Source organism: Oncorhynchus nerka, linkage group LG16 (genome assembly GCF_034236695.1).
Source record: "Oncorhynchus nerka isolate Pitt River linkage group LG16, Oner_Uvic_2.0, whole genome shotgun sequence".
NCBI lineage: Eukaryota > Metazoa > Chordata > Actinopteri > Salmoniformes > Salmonidae > Oncorhynchus > Oncorhynchus nerka.
The window spans coordinates 42454686-42477010 of record NC_088411.1 but is presented as its reverse complement, the minus strand read 5'-3'; positions in this window follow the sequence as shown (position 1 = coordinate 42477010).

Sequence of the window (22325 nt, the reverse complement as noted above, 5' to 3'; positions counted from 1 at the left end):
CCACCGTAGTCACAGTGAAGCCAAGCGCTACATACGCTTCGTCATATTTCCTCGTCTCCCACCGTAGTCACAGTGAAGCCAAGCGCTACATATGCTTCGTCATATATCCTCGTCTCTCACCGTAGACACAGTGAAGCCAAGCGCTACATACGCTTCCTCATATCTCCTCGTCTCCCACCGTAGTCACAGTGATGCCAAGCGCTTCCTCATATCTCCTCGTCTACCACCGTAGTCACAGTGAAGCCAAGCGCTTCGTCATATCTCCTCGTCTCCCACCGTAGTCACAGTGAAGCCAAGCGCTAAAATAATCTTTGTCATATTTCCTCGTCTCCCACCGTAGTCACAGTGAAGCCAAGCGCTACATAAGGTTCGTCATATCTCCTCGTCTCCCACCGTAGTCACAGTGAAGCCAAGCACTACATACGCTTTGTCATATCTCCTCGTCTCCCACCGTAGTCACAGTGATGCCAAGCGCTACATACGCTTCGTCACATTCGTCATATTTCCTCGTTTTAGCTTTCGGGAGACTTATGTTTGTCTCATTATCTCCGTCTCTCCCCGCCTTTCTTTTCATCCCTGTTAAAATATTTTTCCATGGTGTCTCTTAAGGGTTTGTTATCTGCACTTCATATCTTCTGCTCTGTGCTGTGTGCTCTTGTTCGGTGCAAAACAACCCTCCTTCCTGCGGCTAAAAAAAAGCAAGTTCCCCGGGGTCACACGTGCCCCCCTGGTATCGCTCCGAGCCCCCCCAGGGGGGCGCGCCCCACTATTTGAGAAGGACTGATTTAAAGTGACAGAGTCGAGCATCCATCAATCTTGGTTCCAGAGTGACTGACGATAACCTTCTGAAGGTCACAGCTATTGACTACGGCAACCAGAAGTCATCTCTGTCATGTGGCTAGATATAAGTGCTAATTAAATCCATGTACTGTATACTGAACCTACCGCAGCATCTTATAGTGTTATAGTGGCATCCCAAATGGTACCCTATTCACTATGTAGTGCACTATGTTTGACCAGAGCCCCCTGTATAGTGCACTACTTTTGACCAGAGCCCCCTGTATAGTGCACTACTTTTATACCCGGGCTCATTGTATAGTGAACTACTTTTGACCAGGGCCCTATGGGCCCCATTTGGGAATCAGTCAGGGTGTCTAATTGTCACGGCTCCTCCTCTGCAGTGCAGGGGCGGTTCCTCCTACAGGCAGAGGAGGGTCGTTAGTGATTGGAGTGACCTGGGATCAGAGTATTTAAACTGTCACTAATCACCTCTCTCTCTCTCTCTCCGCTCCTCCAGGTATGAACCTGTTTTGTTTGTTCTTTTGTAGTTTTACATAGTTTTCACTCAGTCATTTACACATCCATGCACTTTACATACACCTTACATTATGATACTTCCACACCTCATTCCTTTTTCTTAGCTTAGGTGTGGTGTATGGTATAGCTGTAGTGTATAGTATAGCTGTAGTGTATGGTATAGGTGTAGTGTATGGTATAGGTGTAGTGTATGGTATAGCTGTAGTGTATGGTATAGCTGTAGTGTATGGTATAGCTGTAGTGTATGGTATAGCTGTAGTGTATGGTATAGTTGTAGTGTATGGTATAGTTGTAATGTATGGTATAGTTGTAGTGTATGGTATAGTTGTAGTGTATGGTATAGGTGTAGTGTATGGTATAGGTGTAGTGTATGGTATAGGTGTAGTGTATGGTATAGCTGTAGTGTATGGTATAGGTGTAGTGTATGGTATAGGTGTAGTGTATGGTATAGCTGTAGTGTATGGTATAGGTGTAGTGTATGGTATAGCTGTAGTGTATGGTATAGGTGTAGTGTATGGTATAGCTGTAGTGTATGGTATAGGTGTAGTGTATGGTATAGGTGTAGTGTATGGTATAGCTGTAGTGTATGGTATAGCTGTAGTGTATGGTATAGGTGTAGTGTATGGTATAGGTGTAGTGTATGGTATAGCTGTAGTGTATGGTATAGGTGTAGTGTATGGTATAGGTGTAGTGTATGGTATAGGTGTAGTGTATGGTATAGGTGTAGTGTATGGTATAGCTGTAGTGTATGGTATAGGTGTAGTGTATGGTATAGCTGTAGTGTATGGTATAGTTGTGTGTATGGTATAGCTGTAGTGTATGGTATAGGTGTAGTGCATGGTATAGGTGTAGTGTATGGTATAGCTGTAGTGTATGGTATAGTTGTAGTGTATGGTATAGCTGTAGTGTATGGTATAGGTGTAGTGTATGGTATAGGTGTAGTGTATGGTATAGGTGTAGTGTATGGTATAGGTGTAGTGTATGGTATAGCTGTAGTGTATGGTATAGTTGTAGTGTATGGTATAGCTGTAGTGTATGGTATAGCTGTAGTGTATGGTATAGGTGTAGTGTATGGTATAGCTGTAGTGTATGGTATAGGTGTAGTGTATGGTATAGGTGTAGTGTATGGTATAGCTGTAGTGTATGGTATAGCTGTAGTGTATGGTATAGCTGTAGTGTATGGTATAGGTGTAGTGTATGGTATAGGTGTAGTGTATGGTATAGGTGTAGTGTATGGTATAGCTGTAGTGTATGGTATAGCTGTAGTGTATGGTATAGCTGTAGTGTATGGTATAGTTGTAGTGTATGGTATAGCTGTAGTGTATGGTATAGGTGTAGTGCATGGTATAGGTGTAGTGTATGGTATAGCTGTAGTGTATGGTATAGTTGTAGTGTATGGTATAGCTGTAGTGTATGGTATAGGTGTAGTGTATGGTATAGGTGTAGTGTATGGTATAGCTGTAGTGTATGGTATAGGTGTAGTGTATGGTATAGCTGTAGTGTATGGTATAGTTGTAGTGTATGGTATAGCTGTAGTGTATGGTATAGGTGTAGTGTATGGTATAGCTGTAGTGTATGGTATAGCTGTAGTGTATGGTATAGTTGTAGTGTATGTTGTAGTGATAGGTGTAGTGTATGGTATAGCTGTAGTGTATGGTATCGGTGCAGTGAATGGTATAGTTGTAGTGAATTAGACAGTTAAACCACTCTACATACAGTAGTTATCTCATGAATTATATTAAAACCTCTTCATGTTTATTTGTTGTAGTGAATGGTTGCATTTGTCCTTCTTTAGCTGATGATTGATGGAAGGTGTACCAGGGGAATGTAAGGTGTACTAGGGGAATGGAAGGTGTACCAGGGGAATGTAAGGTGTACCATGGGAATGTAAGGTGTACCAGGGGAATGTAAGGTGTACTAGGGGAATGGAAGGTGTACCAGGGGAATGTAAGGTGTGCCAGGGGAATGTAAGGTGTACCAGGGGAATGTAAGGTGTACCAGGGGAATGTAAGGTGTGCCAGGGGAATGTAAGGTGTACCAGGGGAATGTAAGGTGTACCAGGGGAATGTAAGGTGTACCAGGGGAATGTAAGGTGTACCAGGGGAATGTAAGGTGTACCAGGGGAATGTAAGGTGTACCAGGGGAATGTAAGGTGTACCAGGGGAATGTAAGGTGTACCAGGGGAATGTAAGGTGTACCAGGGGAATGTAAGGTGTTCTAGGGGAATGTAAGGTGTACCAGGGGAATGTAAGGTGTACCAGGGGAATGTAAGGTGTACCAGGGGAATGTAAGGTGTTCTAGGGGAATGTAAGGTGTACCAGGGGAATGTAAGGTGTACCAGGGGAATGTAAGGTGTGCCAGGGGGAATGTAAGGTGTGCCAGGGGAATGTAAGGTGTACCAGGGGGAATGTTAGGTGTACCAGGGGAATGTAAGGTGTACCAGGGGAATGTAAGGTGTACCAGGGGAATGTAAGGTGTGCCAGGGGAATGTAAGGTGTACCAGGGGAATGTAAGGTGTACCAGGGGAATGTAAGGTGTACCAGGGGAATGTAAGGTGTACCAGGGGAATGTAAGGTGTTCTAGGGGAATGTAAGGTGTACCAGGGGAATGTAAGGTGTACCAGGGGAATGTAAGGTGTACCAGGGGAATGTAAGGTGTGCCAGGGGAATGTAAGGTGTACCAGGGGGAATGTTAGGTGTTCTAGGGGAATATAAGGTGTACCAGGGGAATGTAAGGTGTACCAGGGGAATGTGGGGAATGTAAGGTGTACCAGGGGAATGTAAGGTGTACCAGGGGAATGTAAGGTGTACCAGGGGAATGTCAGGTGTACTAGGGGAATGTAAGGTGTACCAGGGGAATGTAAGGTGTACCAGGGGAATGTAAGGTGTACCAGGGGAATGTAAGGTGTGCCAGGGGGAATGTAAGGTGTACCAGGGGAATGTAAGGTGTACCAGGGGAATGTAAGGTGTTCTAGGGGAATGTAAGGTGTACCAGGGGAATGTAAGGTGTGCCAGGGGAATGTAAGGTGTACCAGGGGGAATGTTAGGTGTTCTAGGGGAATATAAGGTGTACCAGGGGAATGTAAGGTGTACCAGGGGAATGTATGGTGTACCGGGGGAATGTAAGGTGTTCTAGGGGAATGTAAGGTGTACCAGGGGAATGTAAGGTGTGCCAGGGGAATGTAAGGTGTACCAGGGGAATGTAAGGTGTACCAGGGGAATGTAAGGTGTTCTAGGGGAATGTAAGGTGTACCAGGGGAATGTAAGGTGTGCCAGGGGAATGTAAGGTGTACCAGGGGGAATGTTAGGTGTTCTAGGGGAATATAAGGTGTACCAGGGGAATGTAAGGTGTACCAGGGGAATGTATGGTGTACCGGGGGAATGTAAGGTGTACCAGGGGAATGTAAGGTGTACCAGGGGAATGTAAGGTGTACCAGGGGAATGTCAGGTGTACTAGGGGAATGTAAGGTGTACCAGGGGAATGTAAGGTGTACCAGGGGAATGTAAGGTGTACCAGGGGAATGTAAGGTGTGCCAGGGGAATGTAAGGTGTACCAGGGGAATGTAAGGTGTACCAGGGGAATGTAAGGTGTACCAGGGGACATGTAGGGTGTACCAGGGGAATGTAGGGTGTACTAGGGGAATGCATCAACATCCAGCCTTGCGAAGCTTAAGAGTGTGTTTTATCGGTTAGTGTCTGTAAGCAACGAATTTGAGAAGCTGTTTTGATTGTGTTCTCTGACTCTGAGAGCTCCTGCCTGTTTTAATCATGTACATTTATGTTTTATTCATTTGTATCCTCACCATGAGTGGATCAATCAGGATTGATCGTAGCTCATGTCTACATAGTAAAATGCGGAAATTCTTTCATTTCAGATTTCCTTAGAGTTTTCTCCATGGAATAATAACCTGTTGGATAGAAGCTATGAAACAATGTATTTTTTAAGAAACTTCATCATATACTTGTGTAAATAGTTGCTGCCTGATGGGTTAACAACGAGGGGCATTAGCATAGCCTGGTAAATCCCACCCTGGGCTCCAGGCCCCTATAGATCCTGCTGCCTGATGGGTTAACAACGAGGGGCATTAGCATAGCCTGGTAAATCCCACCCTGGGCTCCAGGCCCCTATAAATCCTGCTGGCTGATGGGTTAACAACGAGGGGCATTAGCATTGCCTGGTAAATCCCACCCTGGGCTCCAGGCCCCTATAGATCCTGCTGGCTGATGGGTTAACAACGAGGGGCATTAGCATAGCCTGGTAAATCCCACCCTGGGCTCCAGGCCCCTATAGATCCTGCTGGCTGATGGGTTAACAACGAGGGGCATTAGCATAGCCTGGTAAATCCCACCCTGGGCTCCAGGCCCCTATAGATCCTGCTGGCTGATGGGTTAACAACGAGGGCATTAGCATAGCCTGGTAAATCCACCCTGGGCTCCAGGCCCCTATAGATCCTGCTGGCTGATGGGTTAACAACGAGGGGCATTAGCATAGCCTGGTAAATCCCACCCTGGGCTCCAGGCCCCTATAGATCCTGCTGGCTGATGGGTTAACAACGAGGGGCATTAGCATAGCCTGGTAAATCCCACCCTGGGCTCCAGGCCCCTATAGATTCTGCTGGCTGATGGGTAAACAACGAGGGGCATTAGCATAGCCTGGTAAATCCCACCCTGGGCTCCAGGCCCCTATAGATCCTGCTGGCTGATGGGTTAACAACGAGGGGCATTAGCATAGCCTGGTAAATCCCACCCTGGGCTCCAGGCCCCTATAGATCCTGCTGGCTGATGGGTTAACAACGAGGGGCATTAGCATAGCCTGGGTAGGGGTGAAGTAGACTGGGTGGGAAAGTGTGTGTGTGTATATTTGGGGTGGGGTGTGCATGTGTGTGTGTGTGTTCATGTGAGTGCGTGTGGGTGAGCTCTAATGTAAGTTGAGATATGCTAAGAGGAAAGGGGCAGAATTCAGTTTGTAGACAGCAGTTTATGCTGTAGGGCAGTGGTTCGTAGACAGCAGTTTATGCTGTAGGGCAGTGGTTCGTAGACAGCAGTTTATGGTGTAGGGCAGTGGTTCGTAGACAGCAGTTTATGGTGTAGGGCATTGGTTCGTAGGCAGTTTATGCTGTAGGGCAGTGGTTCGTAGACAGCAGTTTATGGTGTAGGGCAGTGGTTCGTAGACAGCAGTTTATGGTGTAGGGCATTGGTTCGTAGACAGCAGTTTATGCTGTAGGGCAGTGGTTCGTAGACAGCAGTTTATGGTGTAGGGCAGTGGTTCGTAGACAGCAGTTTATGGTGTAGGGCATTGGTTCGTAGACAGCAGTTTATGCTGTAGGGCAGTGGTTCATAGACAGCAGTTTATGGTGTAGGGCAGTGGTTCGTAGACAGCAGTTTATGGTGTAGGGCAGTGGTTCATAGACAGCAGTTTATGGTGTAGGGCAGTGGTTCGTAGACAGCAGTTTATGCTGTAGGGCATTGGTTCGTAGACAGCAGTTTATGCTGTAGGGCAGTGGTTCGTAGACAGCAGTTTATGCTGTAGGGCAGTGGTTCGTAGACAGCAGTTTATGCTGTAGGGCAGTGGTTCGTAGACAGCAGTTTATGCTGTAGGGCAGTGGTTCGTAGACAGCAGTTTATGCTGTAGGGCAGTGGTTCGTAGACAGCAGTTTATGCTGTAGGGCAGTGGTTCACAGCAGTTTATGCTGTATGGTTCTGACAGCAGTTTATGGTGTAGGGCAGTGGTTCGTAGACAGCAGTTTATACTGTAGGGCAGTGGTTCAGACAGTTTATGCTGTGGTTCGGACAGCAGTTTATGCTGTTTAGTGGTTCGTAGACAGCAGTTTATGGTGTAGGGCAGTGGTTCATAGACAGCAGTTTATGGTGTAGGGCAGTGGTTCGTAGACAGCAGTTTATGCTGTAGGGCAGTGGTTCGTAGACAGCAGTTTATGCTGTAGGGCAGTGGTTCGTAGACAGCAGTTTATGCTGTAGGGCAGTGGTTCGTAGACAGCAGTTTATGCAGCAGGTTTAGACAGCAGTTTATGCTGTAGGGCAGTGGTTAGGACAGCAGTTTATGGTGTAGGGCAGTGGTTCGTAGACAGCAGTTTATGCTGTAGGGCAGTGGTTCATAGAAAGCAGTTTATGGTGTAGGGCAGTGGTTCATAGACAGCAGTTTATGGTGTAGGGCAGTGGTTCATAGACAGCAGTTTATGGTGTAGGGCAGTGGTTCATAGACAGCAGTTTATGCTGTAGGGCAGTGGTTCATAGAAAGCAGTTTATGGTGTAGGGCAGTGGTTCATAGACAGCAGTTTATGGTGTAGGGCAGTGGTTCATAGACAGCAGTTTATGGTGTAGGGCAGTGGTTCATAGACAGCAGTTTATGGTGTAGGGCAGTGGTTCATAGACAGCAGTTTATGGTGTAGGGCAGTGGTTCGTAGACAGCAGTTTATGGTGTAGGGCAGTGGTTCATAGACAGCAGTTTATGGTGTAGACAGTGGTTACGTAGAGTTTATGGTGTAGGGCAGTGGTTCATAGACAGCAGTTTATGGTGTAGGGCAGTGGTTCGTAGACAGCAGTTTATGGTGTAGGGCAGTGGTTCATAGAAAGCAGTTTATGGTGTAGGGCAGTGGTTCGTAGACAGCAGTTTATGGTGTAGGGCAGTGGTTCAGTTTTATGGTGTAGGGCAGTGGTTCAGCAGTTTATGGTGTAGGGCAGTGGTTACATAGACAGTTTATGGTGTAGGGCAGTGGTTCATAGACAGCAGTTTATGCTGGTTCATAGGGTTTAGTGGTTCGTAGACAGCAGTTTATGGTGTAGACAGCAGTTTATGCAGTGGTTCAGTAGACAGCAGTTTATGGTGTAGGGCAGTGGTTCGTAGACAGCAGTTTATGGTGTAGGGCAGTGGTTCATAGACAGCAGTTTATGGTGTAGGGCAGTGGTTCATAGACAGCAGTTTATGGTGTAGGGCAGTGGTTCATAGACAGCAGTTTATGGTGTAGACAGGTTTATGGTGTAGTGGTTCATAGAAAGCAGTTTATGGTGTAGGGCAGTGGTTCATAGACAGCAGTTTATGGTGTAGGGCAGTGGTTCATAGACAGCAGTTTATGGTGTAGGGCAGTGGTTCATAGACAGCAGTTTATGGTGTAGGGCAGTGGTTCATAGACAGCAGTTTATGGTGTAGGGCAGTTTATTTATGCTGTAGGGCAGTGGTTCATAGAGCAGTTTATGGTGTAGGGCAGTGGTTCATAGACAGCAGTTTATGGTGGTAGGGCAGTATAGACAGCAGTTTATGGTGTAGGGCAGTGGTTCATAGACAGCAGTTTATGGTGTAGGGCAGTGGTTCATAGACAGCAGTTTATGGTGTAGGGCAGTGGTTCATAGACAGCAGTTTATGGTGTAGGGCAGTGGTTCATAGACAGCAGTTTATGGTGTGGTTCATAGACAGGCAGTGGTTCATAGACAGCAGTTTATGGTGTAGGGCAGTGGTTCATAGACAGCAGTTTATTGTAGGGCAGTGGTTCGTAGACAGTTTATGGTGTAGGGCAGTGGTTCATAGACAGCAGTTTATGGTGTAGGGCAGTGGTTCGTAGACAGCAGTTTATGGTGTAGGGCAGTGGTTCATAGACAGCAGTTTATGGTGTAGGGCAGTGGTTCATAGACAGCAGTTTATGGTGTAGGGCAGTGGTTCGTAGACAGCAGTTTATGCTGTAGGGCAGTGGTTCATAGACAGCAGTTTATGGTGTAGGGCAGTGGTTCGTAGACAGCAGTTTATGGTGTAGGGCAGTGGTTCGTAGACAGCAGTTTATGCTGTAGGGCAGTGGTTCATAGACAGCAGTTTATGGTGTAGGGCAGTGGTTCGTAGACAGCAGTTTATGGTGTAGGGCAGTGGTTCGTAGACAGCAGTTTATGGTGTAGGGCATTGGTTCGTAGACAGCAGTTTATGCTGTAGGGCAGTGGTTCATAGACAGCAGTTTATGGTGTAGGGCATGCACCCGGATTCATGGGATTGATCGATAGTGTGTATGTTTTTATCTGTGTGTGTATGCAAATCAAAATTAAATCAAATCAAATGTATTTATATAGCCCTTCGTACATCAGCTGATATCTCAAATTGCTGTACAGAAACCCAGCCTAAAACCCCAAACAGCAAGCAATGCAGGTGTTGAAGCACGGTGGCTAGGAAAAACTCCCTAAAAAGGCCCAAAACCTAGGAAGAAACATAGAGAGGAACCAGGCTATGCATGTCTCTTCACAGTCCATGCTGTTACATAAAGTGTATTTTAATCTTTGATTTAATTTTGATTTGCATACACACAGATAAAAACATACACACTATACACACTATAGATATTTGTATTTCATTTAAACTTTATTTAACCAGGTAGGCAAGTTGAGAACAAGTTCTCCTTTACAATTGCGACCTGGCCAAGATAAAGCAAAGCAGTTCTCATTTACAACTGCGACCTGGCCAAGATAAAGCAAAGCAGTTCTCATTTACAACTGCGACCTGGCCAAGATAAAGCAAAGCAGTTCGACAGATACAACGACACAGAGTTACACATGGAGTAAAACAAACATACAGTCAATAATACAGTAGGAAATAAGTCTATATACGATGTGAGCAAATGAGGTGAGATAAGGGAGGTAAAGGCAAAAAAAGGCCACGGTGGCAAAGTAAATACAATATAGCAAGTAAAACACTGGAATGGTAAATTTGCAGTGGAAGAATGTGGAAGTTAGAGATAGAAATAATGGGGTGCAAAGGAGCAAAATAAATAAATACAGTAGGGGGAGAGGTAGTTGTTTGGGCAAAATTATAGATGGGCTATGTACAGGTGTAGTAATCTGTTAACTGCTCTGACAGCTGGTGCTTAAAGCAAGTGAGGGACATAAGTGTTTCCAGCAGCAGAGAACTGGAGAACTGGAAGGAGAGGCGGCCAAAGGAAGAATTGGTTTTGAGGGTGACCAGAGAGATATACCTGCTGGAGCGCGTGCTACAGGTGGGTGCTGCTATGGTGACCAGCGAGCTGAGATAAGGGGGGACTTTACCTAGCAGGGTCTTGTAGATGACCTGGAGCCAGTGGGTTTAGCGACGAGTATGAAGCGATGGACAATCAACGAGAGCGTACAGGTCGCAGTGGTGGGTAGTATATGGGGCTTTGGTGATGAAATGGCACTTCGATAGACTGCATCCAATTTATTGAGTAGGGTATTGGAGGCTATTTTGTAAATGACATCGCCGAAGTCGAGGATCGGTAGGATGGTCAGTTTTACAAGGGTATGTTTGGCAGCATGTTGCGAAATAGGAAGCCAATTCTAGATTTAACTTTGGATTGGAGATGTTTGATGTGAGTCTGGAAGGAGAGTTTACAGTCTAACCAGACACCTAGGTACTTGTAGTTGTCCACATATTCTAAGTCAGAACCGTCCAGAGTGGTGACGTTGGATGGGCGGGCAGGTGCAGGCAACGATCGGTTGAAGAGCATGCATTTAGTTTTACTTGTATTTAAGAGCAATTGGATGTCACGGAAGGAGAGTTGTATGGCATATGTGGTAGTAGAGTAGCGGCCTGAGGGAACACACTTAATTAATGTGTTGTGAAATATGTTGTGAAATGTAATGTTAAATAAATTGTAAAGCTACCTTAATTTTTCTGGACCCTAGGAAGAGAAGCTGCTGCCTTGTCAAGAACTAATGATGATCCATAATAAACCCCAGGAAGAGTAGCTACTGCCTTGGCAGGAACTAATGGGGTTCCATGATAAACCCCAGGAAGAGTAGCTGTTGCCTTGCAGGAACTAATGGGGATCCATAAAATGAACAAATACCAACCCAAGCCTACATGATTCAAGTAGATCTCACTGTTGCCCCTAGTGGCCAGTTTTGAATCCAATTTCGAAATTGGAAAATGGCAGCCTATTCCCTAGAAAGTACACTATTTTAGATCAAGTCTTTGGTCAAAAGTAGTGAACTATGGATGGATTAGTGTGCCATTGGACCAGCACACTGTGGTCCAACTATACTCACAAAGCCTCCTAGCCATGGCGTGACATCCCCATCGAAAAGCATCTCTGTGGCTTTAGAAGATCTATTGTGGTAAAATAAGCAGCCTGCCAGTGGTCATACAAACCAGACCCTTATATCTAACAGAGCCCCGAGCGCTGTGTGTGTGTGTGTGTGTGTGTGTGTGTGTGTGTGTGCCTTGCAGACAGAAACCTTTAGATCGCAGCGGAAACATTTTATAGAAAAACCTTGCATTTCACTGTGTTGGCCACTTTTCCATCAAAGAGGAAGGACATCGCAATGGAAATAGAATCACACACACACACACACACACACACACACACACACACACACACACAGAGAGGACAGGATACTGTTACACAGTCAGTGGCACACAACCCAGCAGCGTCAGACTCCAGTCGGACATCTGTTCCTCCAGTCGTTCTGTCATCTGTTCCTCCAGTCGTTCTATCATCTGTTCCTCCAGTCGTTCTGTCATCTGTTCCTCCAGTCGTTCTGTCATCTGTTCCTCCAGTCGTTCTGTCATTTGTTCCTCCAGTCGTTCTGTCATCTGTTCCTCCAGTTCCTCTGTTCCTCCAGTCGTCTGTCATCTGTTCCTCCAGTCGTTCTGTCATCTGTTCCTCCAGTCGTTCTGTCATCTGTTCCTCCAGTCGTTCTGCCATCTGTTCCTCCAGTCGTTCTGTCATCTGTTCCTCCAGTCGTTCTGTCATCTGTTCCTCCAGTCGTTCTGTCATCTGTTCCTCCAGTCGTTCTGTCATCTGTTCCTCCAGTCGTTCTGTCATCTGTTCCTCCAGTCGTTCTACCATCTGTTCCTCCAGTCGTTCTACCATCTGTTCCTCCAGTCGTTCTACCATCTGTTCCTCCAGTCGTTCTACCATCTGTTCCTCCAGTCGTTCTACCATCTGTTCCTCCAGTCGTTCTCCATCTGTTCCTCCAGTCGTTCCTCCAGTCGTTTTGTCATCTGTTCCTCCAGTCGTTCTGTCATCTGTTCCTCCAGTCGTTCTGTCATCTGTTCCTCCAGTCGTTCTGTCATCTGTTCCTCCAGTCGTTCTGTCATCTGTTCCTCCAGTCGTTCTGTCATCTGTTCCTCCAGTCGTTCTGTCATCTGTTCCTCCAGTCGTTCTGTCATCTGTTCCTCCAGTCGTTCTGCCATCTGTTCCTCCAGTCGTTCTGTCATCTGTTCCTCCAGTCGTTCTACCATCTGTTCCTCCAGTCGTTCTACCATCTGTTCCTCCAGTCGGACATCTGTTCCTCCAGTCGTTCTGTCATCTGTTCCTCCAGTCGTTCTGTCATCTGTTCCTCCAGTCGTTCTGTCATCTGTTCCTCCAGTCGTTCTGTCATCTGTTCCTCCAGTCGTTCTACCATCTGTTCCTCCAGTCGTTCTACCATCTGTTCCTCCAGTCGTTCTACCATCTGTTCCTCCAGTCGTTCTACCATCTGTTCCTCCAGTCGTTCTACCATCTGTTCCTCCAGTCGTTCATCTGTTCCTCCAGTCGTTCATCTGTTCCTCCAGTCGTTTTGTCATCTGTTCCTCCAGTCGTTCTGTCATCTGTTCCTCCAGTCGTTCTGTCATCTGTTCCTCCAGTCGTTCTGCCATCTGTTCCTCCAGTCGTTCTGTCATCTTTTCCTCCAGTCGTTCTGTCATCTATTCCTCCAGTCGTTCTGTCATCTGTTCCTCCAGTCGTTCTGTCATCTGTTCCTCCAGTCGTTCTGCCATCTGTTCCTACAGTCGTTCTGTCATCTGTTCCTCCAGTCGTTCTACCATCTGTTCCTCCAGTCGTTCTACCATCTGTTCCTCCAGTCATCTGTTCCTCCAGTCGTTCTATCATCTGTTCCTCCAGTCGTTCTGTCATCTGTTCCTCCAGTCGTTCTAACATCTGTTCCTCCAGTCGTTCTGCCATCTGTTCCTCCAGTCGTTCTACCATCTGTTCCTCCAGTCGTTCTGCCATCTGTTCCTCCAGTCGTTCTACCATCTGTTCCTCCAGTCGTTCTACCATCTGTTCCTCCAGTCGTTCTGTCATCTGTTCCTCCAGTCGTTCTGCCATCTGTTCCTCCAGTCATTCTGTCATCTGTTCCTCCAGTCGTTCTGTCATCTGTTCCTCCAGTCGTTCTGTCATCTGTTCCTCCAGTCGTTCTGCCATCTGTTCCTCCAGTCGTTCTACCATCTGTTCCTCCAGTCGTTCTGTCATCTGTTCCTCCAGTCGTTCTGTCATCTGTTCCTCCAGTCGTTCTGTCATCTGTTCCTCCAGTCGTTCTGCCATCTGTTCCTCCAGTCGTTCTGTCATCTGTTCCTCCAGTCGTTCTGTCATCTGTTCCTCCAGTCGTTCATCTGTTCCTCCAGTCGTTCTACCATCTGTTCCTCCAGTCGTTCTGTCATCTGTTCCTCCAGTCGTTCTGTCATCTGTTCCTCCAGTCGTTCTGTCATCTGTTCCTCCAGTCGTTCTGCCATCTGTTCCTCCAGTCGTTCTGTCATCTGTTCCTCCAGTCGTTCTGTCATCTGTTCCTACAGTCGTTCTGCCATCTGTTCCTCCAGTCGTTCTGTCATCTGTTCCTCCAGTCGTTCTACATCTGTTCCTCCAGTCGTTCTGTCATCTGTTCCTCCAGTCGTTCTGTCATCTGTTCCTCCAGTCGTTCTGTCATCTGTTCCTCCAGTTGTTCTGTCATCTGTTCCTCCAGTCGTTCTACCATCTGTTCCTCCAGTCGCTCTACCATCTGTTCCTCCAGTCGTTCTACCATCTGTTCCTCCAGTCGTTCTGTCATCTGTTCCTCCAGTCGTTCTGCCATCTGTTCCTCCAGTCGTTCTGTCATCTTTTCCTCCAGTCGTTCTGTCATCTGTTCCTCCAGTCGTTCTGCCATCTGTTCCTCCAGTCGTTCTACCATCTGTTCCTCCAGTCGTTCTGTCATCTGTTCCTCCAGTCGTTCTGTCATCTGTTCCTCCAGTCGTTCTGTCATCTGTTCCTCCAGTCGTTCTGCCATCTGTTCCTCCAGTCGTTCTACCATCTGTTCCTCCAGTCGTTCTACCATCTGTTCCTCCAATCGGACATCTGTTCCTCCAGTCGTTCTGTCATCTGTTCCTCCAGTCGTTCTGTCATCTGTTCCTCCAGTCGTTCTGCCATCTGTTCCTCCAGTCGTTCTGTCATCTGTTCCTCCAGTCGTTCTGTCATCTGTTCCTCCAGTCGTTCATCTGTTCCTCTAGTCGTTCTACCATCTGTTCCTCCAGTCGTTCTACCATCTGTTCCTCCAGTCGTTCTACCATCTGTTCCTCCAGTCGTTCTACCATCTGTTCCTCCAGTCGTTCTACCATCTGTTCCTCCAGTCGTTCATCTGTTCAGTCTTCATCTGTTCCTCCAGTCGTTTTGTCATCTGTTCCTCCAGTCGTTCTGTCATCTGTTCCTCCAGTCGTTCTGTCATCTGTTCCTCCAGTCGTTCTGCCATCTGTTCCTCCAGTCGTTCTGTCATCTTTTCCTCCAGTCGTTCTGTCATCTATTCCTCCAGTCGTTCTGTCATCTGTTCCTCCAGTCGTTCTGTCATCTGTTCCTCCAGTCGTTCTGCCATCTGTTCCTACAGTCGTTCTGTCATCTGTTCCTCCAGTCGTTCTACCATCTGTTCCTCCAGTCGTTCTACCATCTGTTCCTCCAGTCGGACATCTGTTCCTCCAGTCGTTCTATCATCTGTTCCTCCAGTCGTTCTGTCATCTGTTCCTCCAGTCGTTCTAACATCTGTTCCTCCAGTCGTTCTGCCATCTGTTCCTCCAGTCGTTCTACCATCTGTTCCTCCAGTCGTTCTGCCATCTGTTCCTCCAGTCGTTCTACCATCTGTTCCTCCAGTCGTTCTACCATCTGTTCCTCCAGTCGTTCTGTCATCTGTTCCTCCAGTCGTTCTGCCATCTGTTCCTCCAGTCATTCTGTCATCTGTTCCTCCAGTCGTTCTGTCATCTGTTCCTCCAGTCGTTCTGTCATCTGTTCCTCCAGTCGTTCTGCCATCTGTTCCTCCAGTCGTTCTACCATCTGTTCCTCCAGTCGTTCTGTCATCTGTTCCTCCAGTCGTTCTGTCATCTGTTCCTCCAGTCGTTCTGTCATCTGTTCCTCCAGTCGTTCTGCCATCTGTTCCTCCAGTCGTTCTGTCATCTGTTCCTCCAGTCGTTCTGTCATCTGTTCCTCCAGTCGTTCATCTGTTCCTCCAGTCGTTCTACCATCTGTTCCTCCAGTCGTTCTGTCATCTGTTCCTCCAGTCGTTCTGTCATCTGTTCCTCCAGTCGTTCTGTCATCTGTTCCTCCAGTCGTTCTGCCATCTGTTCCTCCAGTCGTTCTGTCATCTGTTCCTCCAGTCGTTCTGTCATCTGTTCCTACAGTCGTTCTGCCATCTGTTCCTCCAGTCGTTCTGTCATCTGTTCCTCCAGTCGTTCGGTCATCTGTTCCTCCAGTCGTTCTGTCATCTGTTCCTCCAGTCGTTCTGTCATCTGTTCCTCCAGTCGTTCTGTCATCTGTTCCTCCAGTCGTTCTGTCATCTGTTCCTCCAGTCGTTCTACCATCTGTTCCTCCAGTCGTTCTACCATCTGTTCCTCCAGTCGTTCTACCATCTGTTCCTCCAGTCGTTCTACCATCTGTTCCTCCAGTCGTTCATCTGTTCCTCCAGTCGTTCATCTGTTCCTCCAGTCGTTTTGTCATCTGTTCCTCCAGTCGTTCTGTCATCTGTTCCTCCAGTCGTTCTGTCATCTGTTCCTCCAGTCGTTCTGCCATCTGTTCCTCCAGTCGTTCTGTCATCTTTTCCTCCAGTCGTTCTGTCATCTGTTCCTCCAGTCGTTCTGCCATCTGTTCCTCCAGTCGTTCTACCATCTGTTCCTCCAGTCGTTCTGTCATCTGTTCCTCCAGTCGTTCTGTCATCTGTTCCTCCAGTCGTTCTGTCATCTGTTCCTCCAGTCGTTCTGCCATCTGTTCCTCCAGTCGTTCTACCATCTGTTCCTCCAGTCGTTCTACCATCTGTTCCTCCAGTCGGACATCTGTTCCTCCAGTCGTTCTATCATCTGTTCCTCCAGTCGTTCTGTCATCTGTTCCTCCAGTCGTTCTGCCATCTGTTCCTCCAGTCGTTCTGTCATCTGTTCCTCCAGTCGTTCTGTCATCTGTTCCTCCAGTCGTTCATCTGTTCCTCCAGTCGTTCTGTCATCTGTTCCTCCAGTCGTTCTGTCATCTGTTCCTCCAGTCGTTCTGTCATCTGTTCCTCCAGTCGTTCTACCATCTGTTCCTCCAGTCGTTCTGCCATCTGTTCCTCCAGTCGTTCTACCATCTGTTCCTCCAGTCGTTCTGCCATCTGTTCCTCCAGTCGTTCTACCATCTGTTCCTCCAGTCGTTCTACCATCTGTTCCTCCAGTCGTTCTGTCATCTGTTCCTCCAGTCGTTCTGCCATCTGTTCCTCCAGTCGTTCTGTCATCTGTTCCTCCAGTCGATCTGTCATCTGTTCCTCCAGTCGTTCTGTCATCTGTTCCTCCAGTCGTTCTGCCATCTGTTCCTCCAGTCGTTCTACCATCTGTTCCTCCAGTCGTTCTGTCATCTGTTCCTCCAGTCGTTCTGTCATCTGTTCCTCCAGTCGTTCTGTCATCTGTTCCTCCAGTCGTTCTGCCATCTGTTCCTCCAGTCGTTCTGTCATTTGTTCCTCCAGTCGTTCTGTCATCTGTTCCTCCAGTCGTTCTACCATCTGTTCCTCCAGTCGTTCTACCATCTGTTCCTCCAGTCGTTCTACCATCTGTTCCTCCAGTCGTTCTACCATCTGTTCCTCCAGTCGTTCTACCATCTGTTCCTCCAGTCGTTCATCTGTTCCTCCAGTCGTTCTACCATCTGTTCCTCCAGTCGTTCTGTCATCAAATCAAATCAAATCAAATTTATTTATATAGCCCTTCGTACATCAGCTGATATCTCAAAGTGCTGTACAGAAACCCAGCCTAAAACCCCAAACAGCAAACAATGCAGGTGTAAAAGCACGGTGGCTAGGAAAAACTCCCTAGAAAGGCCAAAACCTAGGAAGAAACCTAGAGAGGAACCAGGCTATGTGGGGTGGCCAGTCCTCTTCTGGCTGTGCCGGGTAGAGATTATAACAGAACATGACCAAGATGTTCAAATGTTCATAAATGACCAGCATGGTCGAATAATAATAAGGCAGAACAGTTGAAACTGGAGCAGCAGCACAGTCAGGTGGACTGGGGACAGCAAGGAGTCATCATGTCAGGTAGTCCTGGGGCACGGTCCTAGGGCTCAGGTCCTCCGAGAGAGAGAAAGAAAGAGAGAATTAGAGAGAGCATATGTGGGGTGGCCAGTCCTCTTCTGGCTGTGCCGGGTGGAGATTATAACAGAACATGGCCAAGATGTTCAAATGTTCATAAATGACCAGCATGGTTGAATAATAGTAAGGCAGAACAGTTGAAACTGGAGCAGCAGCATGGCCAGGTGGACTGGGGACAGCAAGGAGTCATCATGTCAGGTAGTCCTGGGACATGGTCCTAGGGCCCAGGCCAGTTGAAACTGGAGCAGCAGCATGGCCAGGTGGACTGGGGACAGCAAGGAGTCATCATGTCAGGTAGTCCTGGGGCATGGTCCTAGGGCTCAGGTCCTCCGAGAGAGAGAAAGAAAGAGAGAAGGAGAGAATTAGAGAACGCACACTTAGATTCACACAGGACACCGAATAGGACAGGAGAAGTACTCCAGATATAACAAACTGACCCTAGCCCCCCGACACATAAACTAATGCAGCATAAATACTGGAGGCTGAGACAGGAGGGGTCAGGAGACACTGTGGCCCCATCCGAGGACACCCCGGACAGGGCCAAACAGGAAGGATATAACCCCACCCACTTTGCCAAAGCACAGCCCCCACACCACTAGAGGGATATCTTCAACCACCAACTTACCATCCTGAGACAAGGCCGAGTATAGCCCACAAAGATCTCCGCCACAGCTCAACCCAAGGGGGGCGCCAACCCAGACAGGCCGACCACAACAGTGAATCAACCCACCCAGGTGACGCACCCCCCCAGGGACGGCATGAGAGAGCCCCAGTAAGCCAGTGACTCAGCCCCGTAACAGGGTAGAGGCAGAGAATCCCAGTGGAAAGAGGGGAATCGGCCAGGCAGAGACAGCAAGGGCGGTTCGTTGCTCCAGAGCCTTTCCGTTCACCTTCCCACTCCTGGGCCAGACTACACTCAATCATATGACCCACTGAAGAGATGAGTCTTCAGTAAAGACTTAAAGGTTGAGACCGAGTTTGCGTCTCTGACATGGGTAGGCAGACCGTTCCATAAAAATGGAGCTCTATAGGAGAAAGCCCTGCCTCCAGCTGTTTGCTTAGAAATTCTAGGGACAATTAGGAGGCCTGCGTCTTGTGACCGTAGCGTACGTGTAGGTATGTACGGCAGGACCAAATCAGAGAGATAGGTAGGAGCAAGCCCATGTAATGCTTTGTAGGTTAGCAGTAAAACCTTGAAATCAGCCCTTGCTTTGACAGGAAGCCAGTGTAGAGAGGCTAGCACTGGAGTAATATGATCAAATTTTTTGGTTCTAGTCTGGATTCTAGCAGCCGTATTCAGCACTAACTGAAGTTTATTTAGTGCTTTATCCGGTAGCCGGAAAATAGAGCATTGCAGTAGTCTAACCTAGAAGTGACAAAAGCATGGATTAATTTTTCTGCATCATTTTTGGACAGAAAGTTTCTGATTTTTGCAATGTTACGTAGATGGAAAAAGCTGTCCTCGAAATGGTCTTGATATGTTCTTCAAAAGAGAGATCAGGGTCCAGAGTAACGCCGAGGTCCTTCACAGTTTTATTTGAGACGACTGTACAACCATTAAGATTAATTGTCAGATTCAACAGAAGATCTCTTTGTTTCTTGGGACCTAGAACAAGCATCTCTGTTTTGTCCGAGTTTAATAGTAGAAAGTTTGCAGCCATCCACTTCCTTATGTCTGAAACACATGCTTCTAGCGAGGGCAATTTTGGGGCTTCACCATGTTTCATTGAAATGTACAGCTGTGTGTCATCCGCATAGCAGTGAAAGTTTACATTATGTTTTCGAATAACATCCCCAAGAGGTAAAATATATAGTGAAAACAATAGTGGTCCTAAAACAGAACCTTGAGGAACACCGAAATTTACAGTTGATTTGTCAGAGGACAAACCATTCACAGAGACAAACTGATATCTTTCCGACAGATAAGATCTAAACCAGGCCAGAACATGTCCGTGTAGACCAATTTGGGTTTCCAATCTCTCCAAAAGAATGTGGTGATCGATGGTATCAAAAGCAGCACTAAGGTCTAGGAGCACGAGGACAGATGCAGAGCCTCGGTCCGTTGCCATTAAAATGTCATTTACCACCTTCACAAGTGCCGTCTCAGTGCTATGATGGGGTCTAAAACCAGACTGAAGCATTTCGTATACATTGTTTGTCTTCAGGAAGGCAGTGAGTTGCTGCGCAACAGCCTTCTCTAAAATTTTTGAGAGGAATGGAAGATTCGATATAGGCCGATAGTTTTTTATATTTTCTGGGTCAAGGTTTGGCTTTTTCAAGAGAGGCTTTATTACTGCCACTTTTAGTGAGTTTGGTACACATCCAGTGGATAGAGAGCCGTTTATTATGTTCAACATAGGAGGGCCAAGCACAGGAAGCAGCTCTTTCAGTAGTTTAGTTGGAATAGGGTCCAGTATGCAGCTTGAAGGTTTAGAGGCCATGATTATTTTCATCATTGTGTCAAGAGATATAGTACTAAAAGACTTGAGCGTCTCTCTTGATCCTAGGTCCTGGCAGAGTTGTGCAGACTCAGGACAACTGAGGTTTGGAGGAATACGCAGGTTTAAAGAGGAGTCCGTAATTTGCTTTCTAATAATCATAATCTTTTCCTCAAAGAAGTTCATGAATTTATCACTGCTAAAGTGAAAGTAATCCTCTCTTGGGGAATGCTGCTTTTTAGTTAGCTTTGCGACAGTATCAAAAAGGAATTTCGGATTGTTCTTATTTTCCTCAATTAAGTTAGAAAAATAGGATGATCGAGCAGCAGTAAGGGCTCTTCGGTACTGCACGCTACCGTCCTTCCAAGCTAGTCGGAAGACTTCCAGTTTGGTGTGGCGCCATTTCCGTTCCAATTTTCTGGAAGCTTGCTTCAGAGCTCGGGTATTTTCTGTGTACCAGGGAGCTAGTTTCTTATGAGACATTTTTTAGTTTTTAGGGGTGCAACTGCATCTAGGGTATTGCGCAAGGTTAAATTGAGATACTCAGTTAGGTGGTTAACGGATTTTTGTCCTCTGGCGTCCTTGGGTAGGCAGAGGGAGTCTGGAAGGGCATCAAGGAATCTTTGTGTTGTCTGTGAATTTATAGCACGACTTTTGATGTTCCTTGGTTGGGGTCTGAGCAGATTATTTGTTGCAATTGCAAACGTAATAAAATGGTGGTCCGATAGTCCAGGATTATGAGGAAAAACATTAAGATCCACAACATTTATTCCATGGGACAAAACTAGGTCCAGCGTATGACTGTGACAGTGAGTGGGTCCAGAGACATGTTGGACAAAACCCACTGAGTCGATGATGGCTCCGAAAGCCTTTTGGAGTGGGTCTGTGGACTTTTCCATGTGAATATTAAAGTCACCAAAGATTAGAATATTATCTGCAATGACTACAAGATCCGATAGGAATTCAGGGAACTCAGTGAGAAACGCTGTATATGGCCCAGGAGGCCTGTAAACAGTAGCTATAAAAAGTGATTGAGTAGGCTGCATAGATTTCATGACTAGAAGCTCAAAAGACGAAAACGTCATTTTTTTTTTTTTTTGTAAATTGAAATTTGCTATCGTAAATGTTAGCAACACCTCCGCCTTTGCGGGATGCACGGGGGATATGCTCACTAGTGTAGCCAGGAGGTGAGGCCTCATTTAACACAGTAAATTCATCAGGCTTAAGCCATGTTTCAGTCAGGCCAATCACATCAAGATTATGATCATCTGTCATCTGTTCCTCCAGTCGTTCTGTCATCTGTTCCTCCAGTCGTTCTGTCATCTGTTCCTCCAGTCGTTCTGCCATCTGTTCCTCCAGTCGTTCTGTCATCTGTTCCTCCAGTCGTTCTGTCATCTGTTCCTCCAGTCGTTCTGTCATCTGTTCCTCCAGTCGTTCTGTCATCTGTTCCTCCAGTCGTTCTGTCATCTGTTCCTCCAGTCGTTCTGTCATCTGTTCCTCCAGTCGTTCTGTCATCTGTTCCTCCAGTCGTTCATCTGTTCCTCCAGTCGTTCCTTTTGTCATCTGTTCCTCCAGTCGTTCTGTCATCTGTTCCTCCAGTCGTTCTGTCATCTGTTCCTCCAGTCGTTCTGTCATCTGTTCCTCCAGTCGTTCTGCCATCTGTTCCTCCAGTCGTTCTCTGTTCTGTTCTTTTCCTCCAGTCGTTCCTCCAGTCGTCTGTCATCTGTTCCTCCAGTCGTTCTGTCATCTGCCATCTGTTCCTCCAGTCGTTCTACCATCTGTTCCTCCAGTCGTTCTGCCATCTGTTCCTCCAGTCGTTCTGTCATCTGTTCCTCCAGTCGTTCTGTCCATCTGTTCCTCCAGTCGTTCTGCCATCTGTTCCTCCAGTCGTTCTACCATCTGTTCCTGCAGTCGTTCTACCATCTGTTCCTCCAGTCGGACATCTGTTCCTCCAGTCGTTCTATCATCTGTTCCTCCAGTCGTTCTGTCATCTGTTCCTCCAGTCGTTCTGCCATCTGTTCCTCCAGTCGTTCTGTCATCTGTTCCTCCAGTCGTTCTGTCATCTGTTCCTCCAGTCGTTCATCTGTTCCTCCAGTCGTTCTGTCATCTGTTCCTCCAGTCGTTCTGTCATCTGTTCCTCCAGTCGTTCTGTCATCTGTTCCTCCAGTCGTTCTGTCCATCTGTTCCTCCAGTCGTTCTGCCATCTGTTCCTCCAGTCGTTCTGTTCCTCCAGTCGTTCTGCCATCTGTTCCTCCAGTCGTTCTACCATCTGTTCCTCCAGTCGTTCTAT